This window comes from Symphalangus syndactylus, chromosome 18, assembly GCF_028878055.3.
Source record: "Symphalangus syndactylus isolate Jambi chromosome 18, NHGRI_mSymSyn1-v2.1_pri, whole genome shotgun sequence".
Taxonomy (NCBI): domain Eukaryota; kingdom Metazoa; phylum Chordata; class Mammalia; order Primates; family Hylobatidae; genus Symphalangus; species Symphalangus syndactylus.
The window spans coordinates 17,524,949-17,550,840 of NC_072440.2; the positions used below are offsets into that span (position 1 = coordinate 17,524,949).

At 42.8% G+C, this 25,892-nt stretch overlaps 1 protein-coding gene and 1 long non-coding RNA gene across 5 annotated transcripts in view; one reads left to right on the forward strand and one right to left on the reverse strand.

Moving 5' to 3' along the window:
• TCF20 (transcription factor 20) overlaps nt 1-25,892 on the forward strand; it is a 107,407-nt gene that overhangs the window by 57,628 nt on the left and 23,887 nt on the right. The gene's annotated exons all lie outside the window — the stretch shown is intronic.
• LOC134733497 (uncharacterized) lies at nt 16,144-20,517 on the reverse strand. Its single transcript, XR_010117039.1, has 3 exons — nt 20,426-20,517; nt 19,938-20,049; nt 16,144-16,518 (listed from the first exon to the last, which is right to left on the reverse strand). It is a non-coding gene; the product is annotated as an uncharacterized lncRNA (long non-coding RNA).

Genomic DNA, 25,892 nt, shown 5'->3' on the forward strand with positions numbered 1-25,892 from the left:
ATTTCTTTTCTCTCCTCTATTGAATGTTCTGTTTTCTGAATCCCATGTCTTCCTCATTCTTAAAGTGAGCCTTCATTTAAGGGCGTGCATCATGCTTTAGTAGTTTTGTGAGAAAGGGTGTGTGGGAGTGTAAAAATGTTGAGATCCTGTATATCTGAGCATGACTTTATCCCAGCCTCATGCTTGATTGGGAGTTGGCTAGGTGTGGAATTCTAGGTTGGAAGTGATTTTTCTCTCACTGTCTTGCAGTCATTGTTCCTGGTTTGTCCTCTAGCTTCCAGTGCTGCAGTTGAGAAGACTGCTATTCTAATTTTTCATCCCTTGATGCGTGTTCTGTTTTTCTCCTGGAAAGTTTGAGGATCTTCTCCTTTTCCCTAGGGTCTTGAGATGTCAAAATGATAGGTCTTGACTAGGTCATTTCATTTATTATGTTGGCTACTCTATGAGATCTTATGTATGCTGATGTCTTTCAGGAAATTTGTCATTTGGTAGTTCTTTGAAAATTTCCTTCCCTCTATTTTCTCTGCTCTCTCTAATTCTTGTTAATATAAGGCATTTTACCTCCTAGATTGATCCTCTGTTTTTATCTTTTCTCCTCTGTGTTATGTTTTGTCTTATTATCATTTTGTTCTGATTTCTGTATGCTTTCTTCAACTTTATCATCTAATCTTTTTTGTATGTGGTTTTTGTTTTTGTTTTTGTTTTGTTTTGTTTGTCACTCAGGCTGGAATGCAGTGGTGCGATCACAGCTTTCTGCATTCTCGAACTCTGGGGCTCCCTGGTACCTGGGATTAAAGGCGTGTGCCACCATGCCCAGCTAATATTTATATTTTTTGCAGAAACAAGGTCTCACTGTGTTGCCCAGAGTGGTCTCAAACTGCTGGACTCAAGCAATCCTTCCACTTCGGCCTTCTAAAGTGCCAGGATTATAGGCATGTGCCACAAGCCACAGCGCCCAGCCTTCTAGCCTTTTATTTACTTATTTTTTTCCTGATATTTTGAAGAGCTTTTTTTTTTCTCTGAATGTACTGACTTTTAAAGAATAATCAGAGCCTAGTTGATGGCTGTAATCATTTCTCTTACTTTTTGAATACATTATAATGTATTTTTTGTTTTTGTTTGTTTCACACCCTTACCCAGGCTGGAGTGCAGTGATGTGATCATGGCTCACTGCAGCCTCCAACCACTGGGCTCGAGGGATCCTCCCAAGTAGCTGGACCACAGGTGCATGCCAGTACACCTGGCTGAGTTTTTTTACTTTTTGTAGAGACAGCATCTCACTTTGTTGCCCAGGCAGGCTGGTGTTGTCACCTCCTGAGCTTAAGCAATCCTCCCACCTCAGCCTTCCAAAGTGCTGGAATTACAGGTGGTGTGAGCCACCACACTTGGCCTGTATTATAATTTTTAAAAATCTTTGTCTGTTTCCTATTTTTCTTGTTAGAGGTTCTTCAGACGTCTTGATATATATTTTTTTCTTTTTTGAGACAGAGTTTCGCTGTTGTTGCCCAGGCTGGAGTGCAATGGTGCAATCTTAGCTCACTGCAACCTCCGCTTTCCAGGTTCAAGCAATTCTCCTGCCTCAGCCTCCTGAGTAGGTGGGATTAGAGGCATGCGCCACCATGCGCAGCTCATTTTGTATTTTTAGAAGACATGGGGGTTTCTCCACGTTGGTCAGGCTGGTCTTGAGCTCCTGACCTCAGGTGATCCGCTGACCTCAGGTGATCCGCCCACCTCGGCCACCCAAAGTGCTGGAATTACAGGCTTGAGCCACTGCGCCCAGCCTTGATTTATATTTTTAAGAGAGAAAGAGATGTTTTAAAAAATGGCTTGAAGCTCTGTGTTACAGTATGGGCCTGGCTTGCTAGCCTGTAGTCCTCTCCGTAGAATAATAAGGCAGCCAGCCAGCATATAGGTCTTTTCTCTGAGTTGAGTTTTCCCAGAGGAAAAAAAAAACATTTTTTTGTTTTGTTTTGTTCCAGAGAAAAATCTTGAGATTTCCTGTCTAGAGATGCAAGCTTGGCTGCCAGCATCCTAAAAGCCAAGTGGAGAAGGGGATGGTAGGGTTGTGTGTGGGTGGGGATATGGGCTCATCATTCAGTGCACGGACTTTGACAATCTCCCGCCTGTTTTCAGTAGATGAGGACAGTTACCTGGTTGAACTGGGTTAAGGATCTAACTCCTCTTAGAAACTTTGGGCTAATGCTGTATTTTTCAGCCCCATGCTGCACCCCCACTTACTGAGGCCTCCCCAAGCTCTGTGCCATAAAGTGGCTGGCTTTCTAGTGGCTCCTCCACTGCATTCATCATTACTGTCTGCTTCCTTTCAGTGCGCAGAATCACTGTTACTCATTTCATGTCTCCTATTTCCAGCTTCCTATTGCTCATGCTGTCATGAGTTTATCTTGCAAGTTTATCCACTTTTTTGTGGGAAGGGATCAGATGGATGTACAACTGTATGTTTAGTAGTCTACCATATTATTTATAACCTTCTGGCAAAAAGTGCCCATAGACTATAGTAAAAATTATATTGAATGTGAAATATATATTTGAAATTAGAACATTTTAATTCAGTCATGCAAGGAGCTTGCCCTTTCAACTCTTATCATGTCCACTATCCCCAATTATGGTCTTTTCTTTTTCCCTCCTGCCCTCTCTCCATTATTAACATCACTGTGAAACTCCAAGTTTGAGGTAGATTTACTTCCCCTAAGAAGTTTATACGCAATGACATTTTAAAATGCAAAGATCCTGAGAGGATATAACATTTAAGACCCTCAAGTACAAAATTCTTTAGTCAAATTTGAGCACTCAAAATAATCCGTTAATCATCCTCTTGCCAAAGTTGAGTTCTTGCTTCCCAACTTTCCTTGGAAAGTCACAGTATTTGGTGGGTTTTTTGTTGTTTGTTTTTTGAGACAGAATCTCACTTTGTTGTGCGGTTTCACTATGTTGGCCAGGCTGGTCTGGAACTCCTGACCTCAGATCATCCACCTGCCTTGACCTCCCAGAGTGTTGGGATTACAGGTGTGGGTCACTGCGCCCAGCCTGTTCATTGCTTTTTGATGTGCATATGTGTATGTGACCATCCGACAGTGTTTTCGTTATTTCAACATTTATTATTAACATATCTCAGCCCAGTTTTTATGTGTAAACTTTTAGGCGTTCTATAGCAATAATTGATAATCAATAATCAGGCTAAATCTTCCCCAGCAAATCTCTAGATCCTGTGTCTCAATTCAGGTCTTGGGCCGGGCACGATGGCTCACGCCTGTAATCCCAGCACTTTGGGAGGCCGAGGTGGGCGGATCGCCTGAGGTCAGGAGGTCAAGACGAGCCTGGCCAACGTGGTCAAACCCCGTCTCTACTAAAAATATGCAAAAATTAGCTGGGCATGGTGGCGGGCACCTGTAATCCCAGCTACTCAGGAGGCTGAGGCAGGAGAATGGCTTGAGCCTAGGAGACGGAGGTTGCAGTGAGCCAAGATTGTGCCACTGCACTCTAGCCTGGGCAACTGAGCGGGATTCTATCTCCAAAAAAAAAAAAAAAAAAGTTAGGCTTGTTGTCTCTTTGAGCTGATGTACCACTATCACTATAAGATCCTTTTCTAGCTTTTATTTACCTAGCTTTTATTCTACTTTTCTCAATGTACTCAAGGACAAGTTAAAATCACACTAACTTGCCTTTTATTTAATTTGGCAGATGATGTTTCAATTGTCCAGGATACTTTGAGTCTAGTTTTATCTTACTAGGTTTAGCAGATAGATGTATTCAGTTTTGGTCTTGCTTAATGAGCATGCCCTTAATCCTATCATGTAAGATAAAGCCACATATATTTCATTAGAGATCCATTTTGGCCTATGTATTTATCAGGTGTTTTGACAAGCACGATGTTACATTAAAATATTGGGAAGTCCTCAAGAGACATTGCTCCTCTCCCTGTGTCACACTACTCTGAAAATTGCTGAAAACTAGAACATTTCTATATTTAAAAATGGCCTTTACTTCCTTCCTTTTTCCCTTCCCACAAGTGTGGGACTTGTGAATCTATTCATTTCAGCACAAGTCCCCTTTGCTTCTGTCCAACATTGACCCCTGTTTGCCTTGGTATAATTGTGGATGAGAATCACAATGACCTCTGACATGAATGATATTACAGAGGTAATTGCCTCTGAACGGGTATGGATATCACTTGGTATGTACAAATCACCTTTGAGACATTAAGGAATGCCAAGGCGTGCAGGGATGTGACAGAAGGTAGATCTGGTGGCCATGGATCCCTTGAGGCTGCATAGTCCTACTAGTGGGGGAGTCTTTGCTTGTTCCCCTCTCATAGAAGGTGCCCCTCCCAAATTTTTCCAACCTCCTTTGGGAAATTTTTAATCTTTTTTTTACCTGACAGTATATGTTAACTTGGTTTTAGGTTAATTTTTATTTTCTATTTTTATTTTTATTTTGAGATGAGTCTTGCTCTGTTGCCAGGCTGGAGTGCAGTGGCGCAATCTTGGCTCACTGCAACCACCTCCTCGTGGGTTCAAGTGACTCTCCTGCCTCAGCCTCCCAAGTAACTGGGACTGTAGGCATGTACCACCACACCTGGCTAATTTTTGTATTTTTAGTAGAGACGGGGTTTCACCATGTTGGGCAGGCTGATCTCGAACTCCTGATCTCAAGTGATCCACCTGCTTCAGCCTCCCAAAGTGCTGGGATTACAGGCATGAGCCACTGTGCCTGGCCAATTTCTTTAAATTTCTGTATCAGTATATTTAAAGATTATATTTAGGGTTGTTTTTTTTTTTTTTCTTGGTTTTTTGAGACAGGGTCTCACTCTTTCATCCAGGCTGGAGTGCAGTGGCATGATCCCGGCTCACTGCAACCTCCACCTCCTGTATTCAAGTGATTCTCCTGTCTCAGCCTCCCCAGTAGCTGGGATTACAGATGCGTGCCACCACACCCAGCTAATTTTTGTATTTTTAGTAGAGTCGGGATTTGACGATGTTGGCCAAGCTGGCCTCGAACTCCTGACCTTAAGGAATCCACCCTCCTCGGCCTCCCAAAGTACTGGGATTACAGGTGTGAGCCACTGCACCTGGCCAATTTAGGGGCCTATTTTTAATACAAGTTTAAATAATGGATAATTATTTACTTCCCCCATCTAACAGACTCACATCTTTCTTAAATTTACTTTAAATTGTGATAAAAAACATGATTTGAAAAATATAAAATAGATTGCATTATGAAAATGAAACCACATATTAAAACATCAAAACAGCCAAGTCAGAAAGGTGGTCTCTCTAGTTTAACTGTAAAACAGAGCCATCAGTCTACATGCTCTCTAAATTCTCAACTATATGTTCCTTGAAGGTGGTCATTTCCAGGGCCTGGCAAGGCCCCTATCCTGGTGAAGGCTCCCTTCAACTCCTGTTCTCTGCTCCTAACTCTAGTACCTCACCGCTACCCCGCACCGCTACCTGATTGTTCCTCCTCTGCGCTTGCTACAACTGCCCTTTCTCACATTCCCACACTCCCTTTCTCCATTCTCCTCTCCCTCTCAGCCCCCTCTCTCTGGCAAGCACTTGCTGTTTGTTACCTCTGCTGGGACCCATCTTCATTTCTCACTCTGTAGGCGGTGGCACCCTGTTCCCCTTGCTGTTCCCATGGCTTTCAGTATATAGCAGAGAGTTGTATCTAATTTACCTGTTTTTCTTAACACTATGGTATATCTTTTTATATCACTACATGATGACATTGACACTAAATTTCCAGAGAAAGCGTTCATTGTCTTTCAGGATTTCATCCAAATTCTAAGGAATCAAGTGAAATTTTCAGTTTTGAATTTTATTGCATATATTACCTTACAGAATAAATCATGACAAATTGAAGGACTCAAATTTTACTATGATTTATTTCTTGACTTTTTTTTTCCTCTTTAGAGGTGGGGAGGATGATGGTGGGGAGCATTACACTTGATTTTAAAGTAAAATTTATAAGGAGTACACGATTCTTTGGCCAAGGCTGGGCAAGGTGGCTTATGCTTGTAATCCTGGCACTTTGGATTACCTGAGCCCAGGAGTTTGAGACCAGCCTGGGCAACATGGAGAAACCCTGTCTCTACCAAAAGTATGAAAATTAGCCAGTCTTATAACCTAGTCTCTAAATAAATAGAGAAAAATATTCAGAAAAATCCCAAAGGACTATAAACAAGACTATTGATAAACAAGCCACAACACACAAGTTATTTTATATGTTAATTACTCATCCCTGGGATGTTAAACTAGTTATTGCTAATCTGTTAAAAGAGCTAACAGCAAATAGTATATAAAAGCAGGCATCCCTTTCAATTCAACAAATATCTTGAGTCTACTGGAAAAGCAGTTGAAATCTGAAGTTAAACTGCTGTCAGGGAACTTGCAGGGTGACTCAGCCTCAGCCCCGGCCCCTTAGCTGGTGTGTGGTTAGAGAAGCTCTATGTCAAGGCTTCTGAACTTCATGCAGGAAAGTTTGTGTGATTCTGCAGAAAGCAGTGCCTTGCCGCACGCAGGTCCTGCACTAGGGCTTCGATTTTTCCAAAAGATAACGGTTTCCTTCATCCAATTCAGGAAAATGGAGATTCCTCCTGCATCCCAAGCCAAGGCCAATTTTGTGGGACCCTCAAGGCTTGCTACTGCAGATCAGTTTCGTCCAATTTATTGGAAAAACGTATAAGAAGAGAAAATCAAGTCAGCTAAACACTTGCCCCGGAAGGTCCTGGCTTTTGCCGTTCTGCTCAACAGCTGTGTAGAGGGGAGGCCTGGGTGAGAGCCCCAGAGTCACACTGCTTCATGTGAATTCCAGGACTTGCTGTTTCCTTGCCGGGTCACTAGCTCAAGTCACTTAATCTCTGTGCTTCACTGTGCTTATACAAAGTATGAAAACTGACAGCACCTACAGTAAAGAGGAATGTTAGGATTAAATGTGTTGCTCTTTGGAAAGTGCTTAGAGCAGTGTTTGGCACATTTCAACAGTTAGGTGGTTTCAGAGGAAATGCAAACTGCAGGCTGGTGACCGCCCTCAGATGGTGTCCTCCCTCATTGTTGTCTTAGTAAAGATGTGTTCCCGTTAGCAAGCTCACTCAGTACTCTATAGCTCATGTTGTAGTTCCATCATAGTGCAGCTAGCTAATCTTTCCAGGGGTGTTCAGAACTTAATCTCTTTGAAAGTTGTCCTTTGTGGAAATAAAAACATTTTCTCCTTTTTACTCTTGTTGGAAACTCAAGTTTGCTGCGGGGAGAAGGGTGGCAGGGTATGAGGTATTTCAGGTGCAGTATTAATATTATGTCTTATGAAAGAGCATCAGCCAACACGAATACACTCAGGAATTTTATCTCTCAAAAGACAGAAGGCAAAAGGGAGAGACTAAAATCTACCTTGCATGTTAAATAAAAGCATTAACATTCTAGTGAGATGACAAAGTTTTGATAGCGATCATCTAAAGCCAAAGAAAAGAGTCTGCCTGGTAGTAAAGTTGGGTTTTTGTTTTTGTTTTGTTTTGTTTTTTGAAACTGAGTCTCATTCTATCGCCCAGGCTGGAGTGCAATGGCGCAATTTCGGCTCACTGCAACCTCCGCCTCCCAGGTTCAAGTAATTCTCCTGCCTCAGCCTCCTGAGTAGCTGAAGTTACAGGCGCCTGCCACCATGCCTGGCTAATTTTTGTATTTTTAGTAGAGACGGGGTTTCACCATGTCGGCCAGGCTGATCTCGAACTCCTGACCTCAACTGATCTGTCTGCCTCAGCCTCCCGAAGTGTTGGGATTACAGGCATGAGCCACCGTGCCTGGTCTAAAGTTGTTTTTTTAAGTACACTTTTTAACATGTCAGCACTAAAAGTAAGGCCCAAAATAAAGAATTCTGAGTTTGTGTGGTATACCCACAGAATGATTCAGGACAAATACTTCCCTATAGCATTCCACCTCCTCCCCCAAAACAGTGAATATACTGAGAATATGTGAACTCCAGAGGGCTAGTATTAGTCCATTATTGCATTGCTATAAAGAAATACCTGAGACTGGGTGATGTATAAAGAAAAGAGGTTGAATTGGCTCACAGTTCTGGAAGCTGTATAGGAAGCATGATGCCTGCATCTGCTCAGCTTCTGGGGAGGCCTCAGGAAACTTAGAGTCATGGAGGGAGGTAGAGGCGGGGAGCAAGAAGGCTTCTTGCATGGCAGGAGCAAGACAGAGTGAGGTGCGAGGTGCTGCACAATTTTAAACAACCAGGTCTTGTGAGAACTCACTATCACAGGAACAGCACCCACATGATGCAACCACCTCCCACCAGGCCCTACGTCCAGCATTGGGTACTACAATTCACCCTGATATTTGGTGAAGACAGATCCAAACCATATCAGGGCTCTATTGTATTTGAAGGATTTAGCTTTTACGGGCAGTGCAAAACCACTAGTGATTTCTAAGCGTGTAAATCACATGTACAGGTTTGTGTTTTATAAAGGAAACTCAGGAAATAAGTAGGGAGACATCAGAAGCAGACAGGTCATTCGAGAGGCTGTGGGATTGTGCAAGAGCTGGTAAGGACTGAGTATGTGGTAGAAACGGGAGTCAGAAGGATTGGATGGATGTGAGAAACGTTTTAGGATTCAAAGTCGATAGATTTTTTTTTTTTTTTTTTTTTTTTTTTTTAAAAGACGGAGTCCCGCTCTGTCACCCATGCTGGAGTGCAGTGGCACGATCTCGGCTCACTGCAACCTCCACCCCCCAAGTTTCAAACCATCCTCCCAGGCCTCAGCCTCCCAAGTTGCTGGGATTACAAGCATGTGCCACCACACCGGCTAATTTTTGTATTTTTCAGTAGAGATGGGGTTTGACCATGTTGGCCAGGCTGGCCTTGAACTCCTGACCTCAAGTGATCCACCTGCCTCCCAAAGTGCTGGGATTATAGGTGTGAGTCACCACACCTGGCTAAAGTTGATAGATTTTAAACACTGACTAGATGTGGCAGGTTTGGGAAAGTGAGGAGGCAGAGGTCAAGGATGAAGTTGAGGTTTCTAGCTCCAGCAAGTCAGTGGGCGGGGTGAGGGGTCATCAACATACCAATAACAGAAAGAAGGGTTGAAGAAAAGAAATTTAGGTTTGCATTTAATATGTATTAGACAAGAAAATATTAGTTATGAAGGCAGTTCAGCCTAATATACATGCTTAGGTAAGTCAACACTAGATTCTAATACAGCATTTTAAATAACTGCTTGCTTTTTATTTAGCCTTTCAAATAGATGTAAACTGATAAGTTTTTAAATCCAAATTGAAAGAAAGTGGAGAGAAAAATAGGAAATCATGAGGTCTGTCATGTTTATAAAAAAGAAAAAACCCAGAGAATCCCAAAAAGATATCAGAAAAATTTAAGCTATCATTATAATTATTCCTAAAATGTAATTGGAAGGGGAAACAGAAAGGAAAGGATAACTTGCTGTTTGGGCTTTTTTTTTTTTGGACAGAGTCACTCTTGCCCAGTCTGGAGTACAGTGGATCAAACGATTCTCCTGTCACCACATCTGGCTTTTTTTTTTTTTTTTTTTTTTTTTTTTGTAGAGATGGGGTTTTGCCATGTTAGCCCATCTGGTCTCAAACTCCTGACCTCAGGTGATCCATCTGCCTTGGCCTCCCAAAGTGTCAGGGTTACAGGCCTGAGCCACCATACCTGGCCTGCTTAGACTTTTAAAATAATTTTCCCAAGATACTGACAATGTGGTGAAAAACCAAGACTGTATTTAATTACACTGAGAGAGAGCACATGTCAAACGTTTTTATGGGCCTGAAGAAAACCTCTCTGTTGTGCACAGTTGTACCCTATTTCCTCAGTTTCAGAATGCAGCCTCAGTGCCTTTATGCACTGAATTGAGGCTAGGCAAAGTGCTAGCACTTGACTCTATGGTGAGATGGGCTCTGAAATGGGAATCGTCGCTCTACCCATAGGAAGTGGCAAGAAACATGGGAAAAGGCAGAAGAAAAGATAAACTGGCCTCAGGGTTTAGATGAGGTGCTGGCACCATCTGTGCTAGTCAGGGTTCCCAGTTGTACTCCTGAGTCATGAAAAAGATTTACATAGTATTTACATAAAGATAACAGTATTATTCTTAAGTATTATTATTAGTAAAACTAATGGAACTGTTAGTAAAAGAACGCCACGATCCTGATAACCCAACATATCTCTTTTCTAGATTTTGTCCATGTGCTGATTATTTCACTATATATAATAGTATAATATAGTCAGCTTCCCATATTCATGGGTTCTGCATTCTTAGATTCAACAGCAGACTGGAAATATTTGGAGGGGGCGGGGCACAGTGGCTCACGCGTGTAATCCCAGAACCTTGGGAGGCCAAGGTGGGCAGATCACCTGAGGTCAGGAGTTCAAGACCAGCCTGGCCAACACAGTGAAACCCCGTCTCTACTAAAAATACAAAAATTAGCTGGACGTGGTGGTGGGCACCTGTAGTCCCAGCTACTCAGGAGGCTGAGGCAGGAGAATGGCGTGAACCCAGGAGGCGGAGCTTGCAGTGAGCCAAGATCATGCCACTGCACTCCAGCCTGGGCAACAGAGCGAGACTGTGTCTCAAAAAAAAAAAAAAAATTTGGAGGGAAAAATTTCATCTGTTCTGACCTTTTTCTTGTCATTATTCTCTAAATGAGAAAGTATAACAACTTTGCATAGCATTAGTTATATCATATTAGGTATCATACGTAATCTAGAGATGGCTTAAAGTATACAGGAGGATGTGCTTAGCTTATATGCAAATACTGTGCTATTTTATATAGGAGACTTGGGCATCCGTGGAGTTTGGTATTGGCAGAGGTCCTGGAACCAGTCCTCCATGGATACCAGGAATGACTGTAATGACTGCTAACATGTACTGAATGCTTTCTAAGCACTATACATGAATTAATCACATTTAGACCTCAAACCAACCCTTCCTGGTGGCTCTCATCACACTCCAGGTGAGATTTGAGGTCCAGAGAGGACCTTGCCCAGGATTCAAACCTTCTGAGTCTCCATCATCACAGTATAGATACAAGTCTGTGTTGCTTTTTTTACTTTATTTTGTAATTTTAATTTTCATTCTAATCTGTGATTTTTTTGTCTTAGTGTGAGTATAATGTAATTTATCCAAGTACTGCACTTTTATTGGGGTGGTTTCCAGTTAATTTACTACTTTCTATGGAGCAATAAGCATTTTTATTTTTTGATTTAAAGAAAAATTTATGGCTATTGAACTGCTAGGTCAAGAAGGGCCAACATTGTTATGGTTTTTGATAGACATTGTCTTGTGGTTTAACCAGCAAAGGATCATAACAAGGCATGAGCATCCATGAGAACAGGTGAGCCCATGTTTACTGCTACCTCAGTGGCATTGGACCTTCTTTTTAAACCTTTAGTTCCTTTCCATTTCTTTTATTAGTGATATTAATGTTGTTCCCTGTTAATTTTGTGTTTAATGTCCATTAATTGTTAATTTGGAATTTTGTTATTCTCAATTTGTTTTTCTGTACCTATTTCTCATAGCCTGAATCACTTCTCTGGAAAATTCAGATGTATGAAACTCCTTTCTTCAGGGGTGCCCCTAAATTAGGCATTAGTAGAGCTCTTAAAAAGTTTCTCATCCCAGCCGGGCGCGGTGGCTCACGCCTGTAATCCCAGCACTTTGGCAGGCTGAGACAGGCAGATCGTGAGGTCAGGAGATCGAGAACATCCTGGCTAACACGGTGAAACCCTGTCTCTACTAAAAATACAAAAAAAATTAGCCGGGCGTGGTGGCAGGCGTCTGTAGTCCCAGCCACTCGGGGGGCTGAGGCAGGAGAATGGCGTGAACCCAGGAGGCGGAGCTTGCAGTGAGCCGAGATCGCACCACTGCCCTCCAGCCTGGGTGACAGAGCGAGACTCTGTCTCAAAAAAAAAAAAAAAAAGTTTCTCATCTGTAAATTAGATGATGATAGAGGACTGTAAAGGATAAAACTCACTTTGCTGGAAATCAGGTAGCCTCCTTGGTGGATACTAAACTATTCCTGGAAGCTTTTGAGTTGATGTGGTTTTAAAGGAAGCAAATATGAGCTACCTAGCATCAGCCTTAGAATTGTGTCCTCATGTGTTGGTTTAGTTAGTAAAGATAACGCTCCTCTCTCTAAACTTATTGGTGGAAATTAAACTGAAGAGAAAAACTGATGCTGTCCACGTAAACCTGGTAATAGTGGAGTGATTTTGGTTGTATGTACTTAAGAGCTGACACTTAATTTGAAGATGTTGGCAGCATACTGCTGTCAGTTAACATGCCTTATGAAAATAGAATTGAAGAACTGCTACACAGGCAGATAGATAATACCAAGGTGAACAGAGTAACAGATTTTCAACAGAACTCAAATCTGAAGTGGTGCTAGTCCCTTCTGATGGACTAGCACCACCAGTGGGACCTGGGTGCGCTGACATTGTTCAACGGTGGAGGCATTTCATCTCTGTTATGTGTTTCACTGAGCAGCCAGTGGAAGTTTCTAGTAAAATGTATATTCATCTAACAAGTCTCAGGTCTGTTCATTGTGGCTGGCTCCCTAGGGGTGCCATGTGGTTTCAGACTTTGAAAGCTGTGATTGTGAACCTTAAATCTTAGTTCAGACAGATGTCAGGTGAAGGCCTCTGGTTTGCTTGAAAGTTATTTTTGTTTTTTCATACAAAGCTGGTTGCTAGGATAATAGTGTAATTCATTAGGATAAGTGATAGGACAGTTCCCAAATTATTCTGTTTGCTTGTTTCTAGGTAGGGTTCTTTATTGAAGTAATAAAAATATACTAATGCTTTGAAAGGGCAACCCCTCAAAAATGAAATGTACTTGTTTGCTGACATAAGACTTTGTGTCTCCCTCCTCTTCAGAGAGCAGGCCTGGGCATTTTAATCCACTATTTGTGAAAAGCACATGGATTTAAAACCAGCTCACCTGTCACCTCATTCCCTAGGCAGCAAGTGCTGCCCAGCTGCACTCCCATTTTACCTGTTACACCTCTTAGCACCCATGGGTCAAATCCCCCAAGTCACTCCAATAGTGGCAGGTCTGAATGCCTCCTCACTGAGGATAGGACAAACCTCTGAGACCTTACTGACTCAGCCTTCCCTTTGCAGGTTACACAGACCCAACAGTATTCAGAGCCTATGCCTCCCAGCACTTATGCAAATGCTCAGCTAAGCTGGAGCTGCTCTTGGGGTGACTACCAGCTTATCTGATTGTCGTCCTCACCAGATAGGCTCCCCAAGGGCTGAGTTGGCCCCAGAGCCCACCCTAATGCCTGGCATGGGAGTGATCAGTGCAGGGTAAATTTGTGACTGACAGGTTCTTTAAGAGACACATAGAAGCAATGTAACCTCCAGTGGGAAGAGGTGGGCCTTTGGATGCCATTTAAATATGTATGTTTAAAAGTATGTAATATTGGGCTGGGCGCGGTGGCTCACACCTGTAATCCTGGCACTTTGGGAGGCTGAGGCACGCGGACCACCTGAGGTCAGGAGTTTGAGACTAGCCTGGCCAACGTGGGGAAACCCCGTCTCTACTAAAAATACAAAAGTTAGCTGGGCATTGGTGGCAGGCACCTGTAATCCCAACTACTGGGGAGGCTGAGGCAGGAGAATCATTTGAACCGGGAGGTGGAGGTTGCAGTGAGCTGAGATTGCGCCATTGCATTCCAGCCTTGGGTGACAAGAGCGAAACTCCATCTCAAAAAAAAAATATATGTAATATTGGAAATAATTTGTAAATATGCTGGTCAGAATTTTAATCTACATATAAAAAATTTAGGAGATGTTAAAGTGTGTTTTGGTAGTGAGACTGACTTTTGTTTTCCTGTATGCTACTTTATAGTTTTGGGTGAAAAAATGAATGGATGAGAGATGGATGACCAGCAGTATTCTTAATTTCTTGTCCTTGTGGTTCTTTGTAAGGCAGAGGAACAGGTTCTGCCTTCATTATAGAGGGCATCTGTATGAGGCTTTGTTGTTCATGAGTTTCAGTGTATGTCTCTGGGGACAAAAATGTGAGTTGCCACTGGGTGAATGTAGTGCCACCTGAATGTTGAAAAACACATCTCCTGAATCCCCACCAAGAGATCTCCCTCCAGGGTCTCCCAAGAGAACAGGTTTGGGATTCAGGAGTTGTATTTTGTTCATGTTAAGTCTGAGATGTCTCCTAGACATTGAAATGCAGTATGACCATTTCAGAATGAAGGAATTTCCAATGGATAGTTTTTAGCAGGTAAAAGCAGCCCCACCTTATGTTCAGTGAGCACTTGCTAAGTGCTGGGAGGCATGGTCTGTGGATACTGTGAGGTTTCTGTAAGTGTGGAGAAGCTACGCCTAACTCGGCCAAAGGAAAGCCTGAGTCAGTATGGCCTCAGAGGCCTGCCCTCCCCATGTGGCACTCGGACCTTCCACTACTAGAGTGACTTGGGGGATTTGAAGCATGAGAGGCAGGGGAAATAGATAGGCACATGTCAAGAACCACACACTGCTGCTTTGCCAATCTCCTCCACCATGCCCTATGAAACTCACAGTCCACCAAGAGCACTCTCTTAGTTCTCTGCTCTGAACAACCACTTTGCCTGGCTTTCTCAGTAACACCACCTACCGCTACCCCCGCCCCCACCCCACACTCTCCCAGGCAGAAGCAGAGTCATTATTAGTATTTAGCCCTCTCACTGTGGGCCAAGTGACAACTTGTTCCTTCACTAGTGTACATCAGGAGAGGCATAAGCATTAAGCATCCCTGGTAGAGACCTGAGGAACATTGTGCAAGGCAGCCGGGGTTGTTGATAGGTATCTGTATCAACTACTAATGTTTTAGCTTCGTCTCCTGGCAGGGCGAGGGTTTTAGCAATGCCACAGAAACGCTTCATTGAAGCAAATCATCTCCCAACAATGGAATCTCACTGATTTGCTGACCCAGCATTCTGTTCTCTCACACCTACCTCTTCCCTTCCCATCTTTGGAAAAAAAGCTCAATTTAAGGTGAATATGCCAACAAAATCTTGTTGCTCAGCTCCAGAAGATTCTCTGTTCAAGAGCTTCCAAATTAGCTGTAGAGAACCCCAGGAAATGATCCAGCCACATAAAGACTCACCTTTCCCATGGACCCCCAAGGAGCTCTGAGGCCACCAGCAAACACCCAGTTGTTGCCTTTATAGCTCCTTAATTTGACTTGGGAACTCTGAAATCCGTTAGTCATTGGTGTATTTTCAGACAATTTCAATAATCTGACCAGTCCCATCCTCTACTTGTTGCTTTTTTCTGATCTCACTCTTGAAAGAAAAGTCATGTGATGGAACCACCTTTTATTATATGACCACCACACTGCCCAGAGACAAGGCCCGAAGGAGAGCACAGAGGCTCTTGAATTTACCAGACGGTCCTTGTTGGCAAAGAGTCATAATTATAGAATCTTGTAGGTCATATTTTATCCTTCATCCAAACATCTGTAGGAGTTGGCTTCTTGGGAAACTATAACATCACTTAGCCCCTAAGCCGAATTTCTTAACCTGTAAAATGGGGTTAATAACTGGACTGCCTTGTCAAGGTGTTGGATAAATGAAATCTGTCGTAACAACAGACACTTAAATCTTGGGGCTGGGCATGGTGGCTCACACCTGTAATCCCATCACTTTAGGAGGCTGAGGTGGGAGGATTGCCTAAGCCCAGGAGTTTGAGACCAGCTTGGGCAACAAAGTGAGATGCCATCTCTACAAAAAATAAATTAGCCAAGTGCAGTGGTGTGCACCAGTGGTCCCAGCTACTAAGGAAGTAGAGGCAAGAGGATTCCTCTAGCCCAGGAATTTGAGATTGCAGTGAGCCCTGATTGCTCCACTATGAGTACAGTGGCACAATCAAAGCTCACTGCAACCTCAGACTCTGGCTTGATGAATGAGTGACAGAGCGAGACCCTATCTCAAAAAAAAAAAAAAAAGTGTAGGTGGAGGAGGAGATGTATTGAGGAATTATGCAGGATTTCTAAACTTGGTTGTATTACTTCCAGATCTCTATTTTCTTCATGGAGACTCTTGAAGTTTCCTTTTTTTTTTTTTCCTTTTTCCTTTTCTGTTGAAATGAGGATTGTACTCTTGCCGAGTATCTTCCTAATCTGGTAGGAATCTTCTGAAACAGAAATGTAGAAGAAAATTTCCACATCTATGAAGATGAATTGAACCAATAGTTTTAAAACTTTCTTGAGGATAAGAAACAACCTGGGATGCTTCCCATTCAGTCTCTTCTGGGGCAGTGTCCTCAGTCTTTTTTTTTTTTTTAACTCAAGCTTGGGACCATGCTGGTGCAGGTGGCAGAGTTACACTTTGAGAAATGCAAAAATCAGTTCTGAAAACTGAAGGTTCATAAGCTAGTCACAGATTTGGGTGCCAAAATTTCCCTTCTAGTGTGGACATAGTTTTTCCTTCCAGTAGGTTTCCAGGAAGAAAAGGCCCCTGGTTGAGCATGACCTGTGGGAGTGACCTGAAATGAGATGTGAGGCTATGTCTCATGTTATTGCCAAATTAAATGACCCCACTGAAGCTTGGCTGAGAGGTGGCGGGGGCTGGCTTAGGATTTGAGGACCAGTGATCTTATGGTAGTTTCATTGGCATTAGCTTCAGTATATCAAGATATCCTCGTTTTTGAAAGTTCCTTTCTGCTGGGACTCTATTTCCTGAGTAGCTGGAACTAAGTGCCTCCAGTGTCTGTCCTGTCAGGCTGCCCCTGCCTTTGAAAAACTTGCCACTTCCAGGAATAGGGTGGCTTTGCCTGACAATACCTCAACCTGTTTGAGAAGATGGACAGGCGAGAGCGTTGGTGAGATGGCAGTGGCTCCGGGTGTGAAAGAGGAAGGTAATATGAATGCAAGTAGGAAGAGAGGAGTAAAAATGAGAAAGACCTCCAGAGCCAAGTGTTTGGAACAGCTTTGGAGATTTCCGCTTCAGTATGATCTTCACAGATTTGAAATCTTGTTAAGGGAGTCCTATTGTGGCAGCAGGTTTGTCGTTTCCGCGCTGAAACTGTAAACATTTCAGTATGGGTGCCTTGTGAATAAGCAGCTTCCAGTAATTGGCTTTCTGGAAGCACAGACCCAACTCCTGGGTAGGATGAGCCATGGAGAGAAGCAGCTTACACCAAGAGTCACTTCCCTGGAGTGTAATTTCTTTAAAAAGATGCCTTCTTAGATTCAGAAAGCACAAAATGTAATCATTTCTCTTTATAAGCTAATCCACTGTTTGAGCAAAGGGTAAAATAAAAATAAGCTAGTGCAAGATCTTGTGCAACTTCAATTTCAGTGTTTTAAACTATGTCTATAAGTATTTCTCTCCCTGTACTTGAGAAAAAACTCTTCTCTTTCTTCATCACAGGGCTGCCGCAGGTCTCCTACTCCTGCTGGGTTCAGCCTTTTCTCAGGTTCTCTGCTTTTATTCAGAGGAAAAGTGCTAATCAATGGCTTATACCTTGTCCTGGACTCCAGCACTCTGTGCCCTTCCTTTCTAATTTCTTAAAGGGCACAAGCTCCTTTTAATATGGAAAAACTCCGTTAGACAAAATATATAAGGTTTTCGCACAGTTGCAATTTTCTTTTGGGGCTGTAAAAGAAACCCTCTGATTAGGATTATTTTAATGGAGTATATATAACTGTAGATAAAATAAAATGCAGGCTGGGTGCAGTGGCTCATGCCTGTAATCCCAGCACTTTGGGAGGCCGAGGAGGGTGGATCACCTGAGGTCAGGAGTTCGAGACCAGCTTGGCCAACATGGTGAAACCCCATCTCTACTAAAAATACAAAAGTTAGCTGGATGTGGTGGTGGGCGCCTGTAATCCAGCTACTTTAGAGGCTAAGGCAGGATCATCACTTGAACCCGGGAGGTAGAGGTTTCGTTGAGCCAAGATCTCGTCACTGCACTCCAGCCTGGGCAACAGAGTGAGACTCTGTCTCAAAAATAATAATAAAATGCAAACTGTGTTTCAGAAAAAAAGGCAAGTTTGGTTAGCACAAAGAAACATCATTAGTGACCCTGTGTTGGCCTTCTGAGTTATGAGACTTCGTATTAACATTATAACAAACTACGTATACATTTTGTGCAAGAGAAAAATTACTAAACCAGGCCTTCTTGAGTAATGCTTTAATTTTCCAGAAGGGGGACAAAGATTAGATTTAACTTAAATTGAGGCAAATGGATGTATTTTATTTGGGAAATTGTTTTTTGTTCCTCTTTTGTTTTGCCTCCGTAAATTTATTAATGCAGAACCTGAAGGCTGTAAACCCAGGATAATTGGAGTTTACGGTGTTATAGAACATTAAAAACCCACAGCAAGTGGCTGATATCTGCCTACCATATCTGCAGTTGAAGTTCATACCATGTATGATAATTACGAACTTTCTTTTTTGTGGGCACCTTGGTAGAAATAATTAGTATCACCTGCCATATTTTCACATGTTACTTAAACATTATCATTAATAAAGTGTACATACTAAAGCAGATAGCTGAGGGTGGGGAATAAGTGGTTAAATACTGTGCCTGACCTGTAAAATACGCTCTAAGTAGACAAAAGGAACACCTTGTGTGACAGCATAGCTGGATTTGGTTTAATAGCAATAGTAGATTGTTAGCTTTAACTGCTCCTGGGTGTCTGTGCTGCTGCCCATAGCCTTGTAGACAAGCACAGAGGGCCTTTGTAGTTTCAAGGGACCATCCATTCCACATGGGACTAGAGAGTAACAGAAAATGACTAGGGATCAGTGCTGGCACTTACTGGGAAGTATGTGCAGGGTGTGTGTGTGTGTGTTAGTCAAGGTCTTGCCCTGTCATCCAGGCTGGAATGCAGTGGTGTGATCATAGTTGGCCGCAGCCTTGACCTCATGGGCTCGAGCAGTCCTCTTGCCTCAGCCTCCTGAATAGCTGGGACTATAGGCGAGTGCCAACACACCCAGCAAATTTAATTTTATTTTTTTATAGAGACGGGGCCTCTCTTTGTTGCCCAGGCTAATCTTGAACTCCTGGCCTCAGGCAGTCCTCCCACCCCAACCTCCCAAAGTGCTGGGATAACAGACATGGGCCACCTTACCTGGCCCTATTCAGGTTCTTTTGCCCTGATCAATGTCTTTAAATAGCAGAAGATACCCCTACTGTGCCCTTTTTTCCCAACTGGGTATTATCCCCAATGTACTGTTGAGAAAATCGAGACTTAAATTAACTCGCCTAGGCTCCTGTACCAGTGAGAGACAGGGCCAAGTATGTTTCTTTTAGCCCTGCTGCTATTCCAGATCAGCTTCAGTGGACAGCTCCGCTCCAGTGAAAAACTCCGAGAGCTTCCTCTCCGCCCCAGCTTTCTCTCTTTTCCTTATTTCATGTCTTTGTTTTTAGACTGCCTAAATTTGAGGTAAAAATCAAAAAAGATTTCTGATAAGGAATATCTGAATATAAGGAAGGCACATAGAGGAACTGTCAGTTAAACTAACTGAACAGTTTCTTTGACTGAATTTGTTGTTGTTGTTGTTGTCCTCTACTTTAGGAGAAGTAAAATGATACGGAGAAAAAGCTTGCTAGCAGGGATTTATTTTAAAAAGCAAGTTTTAGGCTATGTCCTGGGATCATTTTGATAAAGCCTAGTCTCTTCCTCGTGTCTTACAAGAATACTCTTAATACAGAATCATAACTCTAAGGCAATGGAAAACAATCAGTTTACTTAAAATCCTGAGCTATTTACTAAAGCAGGAAGATAGCCTGTGTTCTATAAAAGGTTTCTCGTAGTTAACCATAAAATACCATTTGGAATTGAACCCATTCCTGACCAGTTGAGATTTTGCTCTCAGTCCAAAACATTCTCTTCTGTAAATGGAATCTTTCTAGGAGAAAGTAGCATTTAGAGCAGGTGCCACGTGTGTGCTCACCTCATCAGAATCCTGCTGTGCTGGCATCCAGAGGGCTCCCTGTCCACTGTGCCGATTTACACTGCCACACACGCGGGCTCACTGCAACACATCTCACAGACCCCCTGGCCATCTGTCAGCATCAAGTCCTGTCAGTTTTACCTTCAAAGTCTATGCCACCTCTTGTATACATTTCCACCACCAGTACCCAAACTCTTCCATATCATCCCTAACCCAGCAACAGCCATTGTTGGCCCTGGGTTCCTGCATGTCAGCTTCCCACCCCTTCAGAGTTGTGCTCCACCGTGTCAGTTCCCTGCACCCTGCCTGCTTGTCCCTCCACAAAGCAGATTGTTCCCCTTCCCCCCAGGTAGCTCTTACTCCCTCTTTATGACTCAGGTCAAGCTACACTCCCTCAAGAATGCTTTCCTGACCTCCTTAACTAGGTTGGTGACATTACCTCTATGCTCTGAAGTACTGTTTACATCACTATTTAAATTTTGCTTTACCCCCAGATCATTCTGTGAGCTCCTGGAGGGTAGACACTAGGTGAACTTTGGCTCCCCATTTCAGCCCCTGCACACAGGCATGCAATAAAAATTTGTAGAATGAATAAAAAGAAAAGATCATTATACTTCTGAAGTCGATACCATCAACTCATAAGGGAACTTAAATATCAAAGAAAAGAGCACTGAGAATAAAAGGCATCTTGATCACACAGTGTCTTACAACCTTTAGAGAAACCTGCACGTCAAGGGGAAGGACCAGCCTGATCAAGTTCTTATTAATTTTCATGCAACCCATGTTTCCACTTTCTGGACGTTGCAGTTTTAGGCTGTGGAATCAGGATTGACACATTAATAAGGCAAATTAAAAGTCCCAGAGAACAGCTCGTTAGGAAGTCAAATTGCCTTCTTCACATTCAGTAGAATAACTTATACTTTATGATTCTGAAGAAGCGTGGGTCTGGTGTTTTTACCTTCGTTAGCCAAGAGTTACCTTCACATTACTGCAGAGGTCCCTTCCTCATAACACAGCTCACTGGTGAGAATCTGGATATTTTTTTTTTTTTTTTTTTTTGAGACGGAGTTTCACTCTTGTTGCCCAGGCTGGAGTGCAATGGCATGATCTCGCTCGCTGCAACCTCCGCCTCCCAGGTTCAAGCGATTCTCCTGCCTCAGCCTCCCGAGTAGCTGGGATTACAGGCGTGCACCACCACGCCCAGCTAATTTTTGTATTTTTAGTAGAGACAGGGTTTCACCGTGTTGGCCAGCCTGGTCTCAAACTTGCGACCTCAGGTGATCCTTCCGCCTCAGCCTCACAAAGTGCTGGGATTACAGGCGTGAGCCACCACGCCTAGCCTGAGAATCTGGATTTTTTAAAGCAACAATGGCATAAAAAGAGGTATGTGACAGAATCTTCTGGAGAAAAGACCTCCTTCCCCAGCTCTTAGACCTACTAACTTTTCATTATTTGTTTGCTCAGTGTTAAAATGAATAAGTCTATTATATAAAGCTGTATGTATTCTGAATATGTTCTTTTTTTTTTTTTTTTTTTTTTTTTTGAGACGGAGTCTCCCTCTGTCGCCCAGGCTGGAGTGCAGTGGCGCGATCTCGGCTCACTGCAAGCTCCGCCTCCCGGGTTCCCGCCATTCTCCTGCCTCAGCCTCTACCACTCCCGGCTAATTTTTTGTATTTTTAGTAGAGACAGGGTTTCACCGTGGTCTCGATCTCCTGACCTCGTGATCCGCCCGCCTCGGCCTCCCAAAGTGCTGGGATTACAAGCGTGAGCCACCGCGCCCGGCCTGAATATGTTCTTTATCTGCTCAAGATTGTGGCTAATTTCTGACATCCTCTGTTTGGTAGATGAAGTACAGAAAGACAAAGAAGGACATTCTTAATGAAGGAAAAAAGTCCTTTAATCCCAACCCTTCTAACCTGACGGAAAACATCATAACTTTACTATAGACTGCAGACAGGCTGGTCCCACCTTATGGGCACAAAGACATCGGAAGGGAAATAAGGGAATGGGCTTTCTTTGTGGATCAAAACAGAATCCAAGGATGTAGCTGGTAGATGCTGCCAAAATGGCCACACTCAAGAGATTTGGACCTTGGTCAGGCTTTCTGTGCATTTTGTACCACTTCTGGGGCCAGCTACCACCCAACCCCCACTCAGCCACAGAGACACTTATTACAGGTTTATAATGTGACTTGAAAGACTTTCCCAAAGAAACAAATACTTGTCCGGATCTGTAGCAGAGCCACGTTTTGATTGGGGCTTTTATGGGAGGAGAATGGTGATGTAAATATATGATTTGATTTCAAATTATGCCTGAAAGATGATCAGATTAAAGAATTGTGTGTGTGTTTTCATCGGCTTGTATTGGTGGGAAGCAGACGACTGGGTCCCAGGAGGCAGAGAAGATGAACTATTGGGCCCTAAGTGTGTTGTAAGGAATAGTACCATCTGTTGGACCTAAGATCCACATGGCAGCAGAGGGTCCAGAATCAGCCACAGCAGATTATTCTAGATTAATGTGAGTGGGGACAGGTCTGGAGAAGTATGGCTGGGAGCACCTGGCAGGTGACTCTGATGCAGGCAGCAAAGGAGTCATTGGTGCCCAGGTCTGCTCTCCACATAACAGAGGGCAGTGTCTGCAGAGTACAACAGGCAAGCCTGTGAGGCGGTTTTTCTCATTCTAGTTGTGCTCAATATGCCATTTTGGGGCAGTTTTCAATGCTTTTGAAATCCTGCTAGAGTTTAATTTGTATGCAGTTGTGTGTCATTATTAGTCCCCATTTATTTAACATCTTTTCTTCCAATGCAAAATGCTTTAGAAAGCTTTAAAAATAGTTGTTAATTTGTATTGGTCCCGGATAGGAGAATTGAGAGGGGAGATATAATGAAAGTAATCGTAAATAGTAGCTAAGAAGTGAAGTGTCCAGAGACTTGGCCAAGAACTGACCTTCCACACCGTCGGAGATGAAACATTACTGAAACATACAGCAGCTAGACTTATCAAAAACAACGACCAGCAGCAGGTGTCCAGACCCATGCAGGGTCTGCTTGTTTAAGGCAGATTGTAGGAGAAAAATTACTTAACAAAAAATTAACTTTTAACTGTTTGTCTTAATTTAATAGACTGTACTTTGTATTATATCTGATTTTGATATCAGTAATTGCCAAAGTATGACAGAGATGAATGTATGTTTTATGTAATTTTTATTTAAAAGTTCTAATAATTACATAACTTTCTAGTTTATAAAACACTTTTATGGTTATTTTACACAGCAGCTTTATGCAGAAGGCAAAGCAAATACTGTTATCCCCATTTTACAGATGATAAAATTGACCTGGTGACTTTTGGCTTTCACACATATGCTGACAGCCTCAGTTTTTTTCTCCAGTAGCCCTGTGCTGTATCATACCTGGACAGTATGCACATTAGGCCAACCACATTTATTCTAAAAAGCTAGTCAAGCCTGGAACTTTTGTCTTGAGTACACACAATTAGCCTTTAGCCAGTGAATGGCTGGCTGATGTTTCATACTGACATAATAATTGATTATGTATTTAATGGATTCAGTTTCTGAAACTGGCACTTTCCCTGGAGCAGCTGTGGGACATAAGTGCAGCTTCTAAATCCATGTACCATACCTTGAGTAGCATTGAGTAAATGGACCTGAGAAGAACTGGACAACTCTCTGTCCCTCTGAGGTTGACTGGGAAGCCTTGGTTGGTACTGGGCTGTGGTGCAGGTCCCAGAGGCTGGTGCCAGAGCCCATTCCCTGAGTCTTTGTGTTAATGGCAAGTTAAAGGTGCTCCAGCCAGTCTCATGAGCTTTTCATGAAGAAGCGTTAAGGAGATTGTCTAGCTCTAAGGAAGTAAGGACCAAAACACCTAGGGCTATGTATGTATTGCTTTGGCTGACACTTTGAAGTAGTCTTTAAGAAGCTTGATAGGATGCAGAGGTGTATCAAAGAAATGCTCACAGGGCCTTGAAGGGTAGCTCCTTGTATGTAGCCCATCTAGCTGCCACGTAGTTGGCACTGATAGCTGGGATGACAGAGGCTTCCATCCTAGACGTAGGAGGCATAATTAAAAGGACAAAAAACTTCTTGCTGGTGGCCAAAAATGAACACATACCTTGTTCCACATTCTCCAAGCTCCACTAGCATCAGTTTTGTAACTCATTGAAGAGTATCCTCATTAGTTGTCTTCAGGCTCTCAGGTTTGTCAGATGTTGCATTCATTCCATCAGCCCACATTTACAGTGCCTATGGTGTGCCAGTCCTTGGGGGTGCAAGAACAAGTCTCACAGTTTAGGGGAGGTGGACAAACATGAGTAAGTGAATATTGTGAGCATGAGCAGAAGTGTGTGCCATGCTGGATAAGAGCCGTCTTAGGCACAGTAGTGGAAGAGTAATCTGCAAGGCTTGAACAAAACCAGTCGTCATCAGTGTGCTGTAATACTACTATGACCCAGTTGCTTTGGTCACAATACTACTATGACCCAGAAGCTGCTCTGAGATGCTAGTTAAACAGGGTGATTATTCAGGTTGCTGTTACATCTCATAAGAAAGAGCCTTTCTGTGAATGAGCAGGCATCAGGCTTGCAGAAGTCTCCCTTGAAGCTTCCCTCAGGTGAGGATTAAACAACTCTAGTTGATTCAGTCCTTGCAGTTTGCCACCTCAAGTCAGCGAGCCCTGCCTCTGAGACAGTGACAAAGGCTGGTGAAAGGTTCAAGCTCTGTATCTGGGCCACTTTGTTTAAACATGCCCCAAAACTAATAATACCTTTATAATTTATTTCCCAAGTTTAGAGTATCAAAAAATGTGAGGTGAGGTTCTTATTAGAGTTCTTTAAAAATAGTTTTTATTCCCTTCCATAATAAAAAATTTACTATTAAAAGATTTTGAAGTTTGGGCCATTCCTTATTTTTAAAATGTGTCTTAATTTAGAAATCATGCTTGGAGCCTCCAATGTGTCTCATTCTTCCTGGGGAGCAGTATTGTATGGACTTACCTCTGCTTGGAGTGAATGTAGTAACATTGTGGTCAAAAACAAAGGACATTTAGCTGTGCAGTGACCTTAGTATATTATTTGTAGCATAGGAGGATGATGACGCAAATAGCTATTTCAGGTAAAAAGTATAGAATAAAAATTTAATTAGAAATTGTACTAGCCTGGGTATTGATTTTTGGGTAGAAGGGAAAACCTTACACATGGAAGATACTATAGATAAGTATTTATATTCTATCTTTGGCACCTGGCACCTAGAAAGTACTTTTCAAATGTTGGATAGTTGAGTGAATGAAGGGGGCTAACAGGTGTCATGGTGTGGTATGAAGAAAGTTGAACCTGGGGTTCAGAAGAAAAAGGGGTAAAGTTCTAAGTTCTCTTACTAGCTATGTGATCCTTAGCAGGTCATTTGGCTTTAGCCTCCGTTTCTTCTACAAGAAAAACAGATGTCGAAGATAGACCCAGAGTTCCTTCTTTATTGATCTCCTGATGTCAAAATTTGCCTAGTGAAATTTCACTAGGCAAATTGAGGGAGAAATCTGTTGCATTAAAGAACCTAAGGCCAGGCGCAGTGGCAGATGCCTGTAATCCCAGCACTTTGAGAGGCTGAGGTGGGCAGATCACCTGAGGTCAGGAGTTCAAGACTAGCCTGGCCAACATGGTGAAACCCCATCTCTACTTAAAATACAAAGATTAGCCGGGCGTGGTGGCGGGTGCCTGTAATCCCATCTACTTGGGAGGCTGAGGCAGGGGAATCGCTTGAACCCGGGAGGTGGAGGTTACGGTGAGCCTAGATCATGCCGTTGCACTCCAGAGCGACAAGAAACTCCATCAGAAAAAAAAAGAACCTAAGAGGAAAATGAACAATCACTTGAGAGTCTTGGGAAATCCCCATGTATTAGTTTTCTATCATTGTCACATTACCACAAACTTGTTAATACAGTTCTGCTT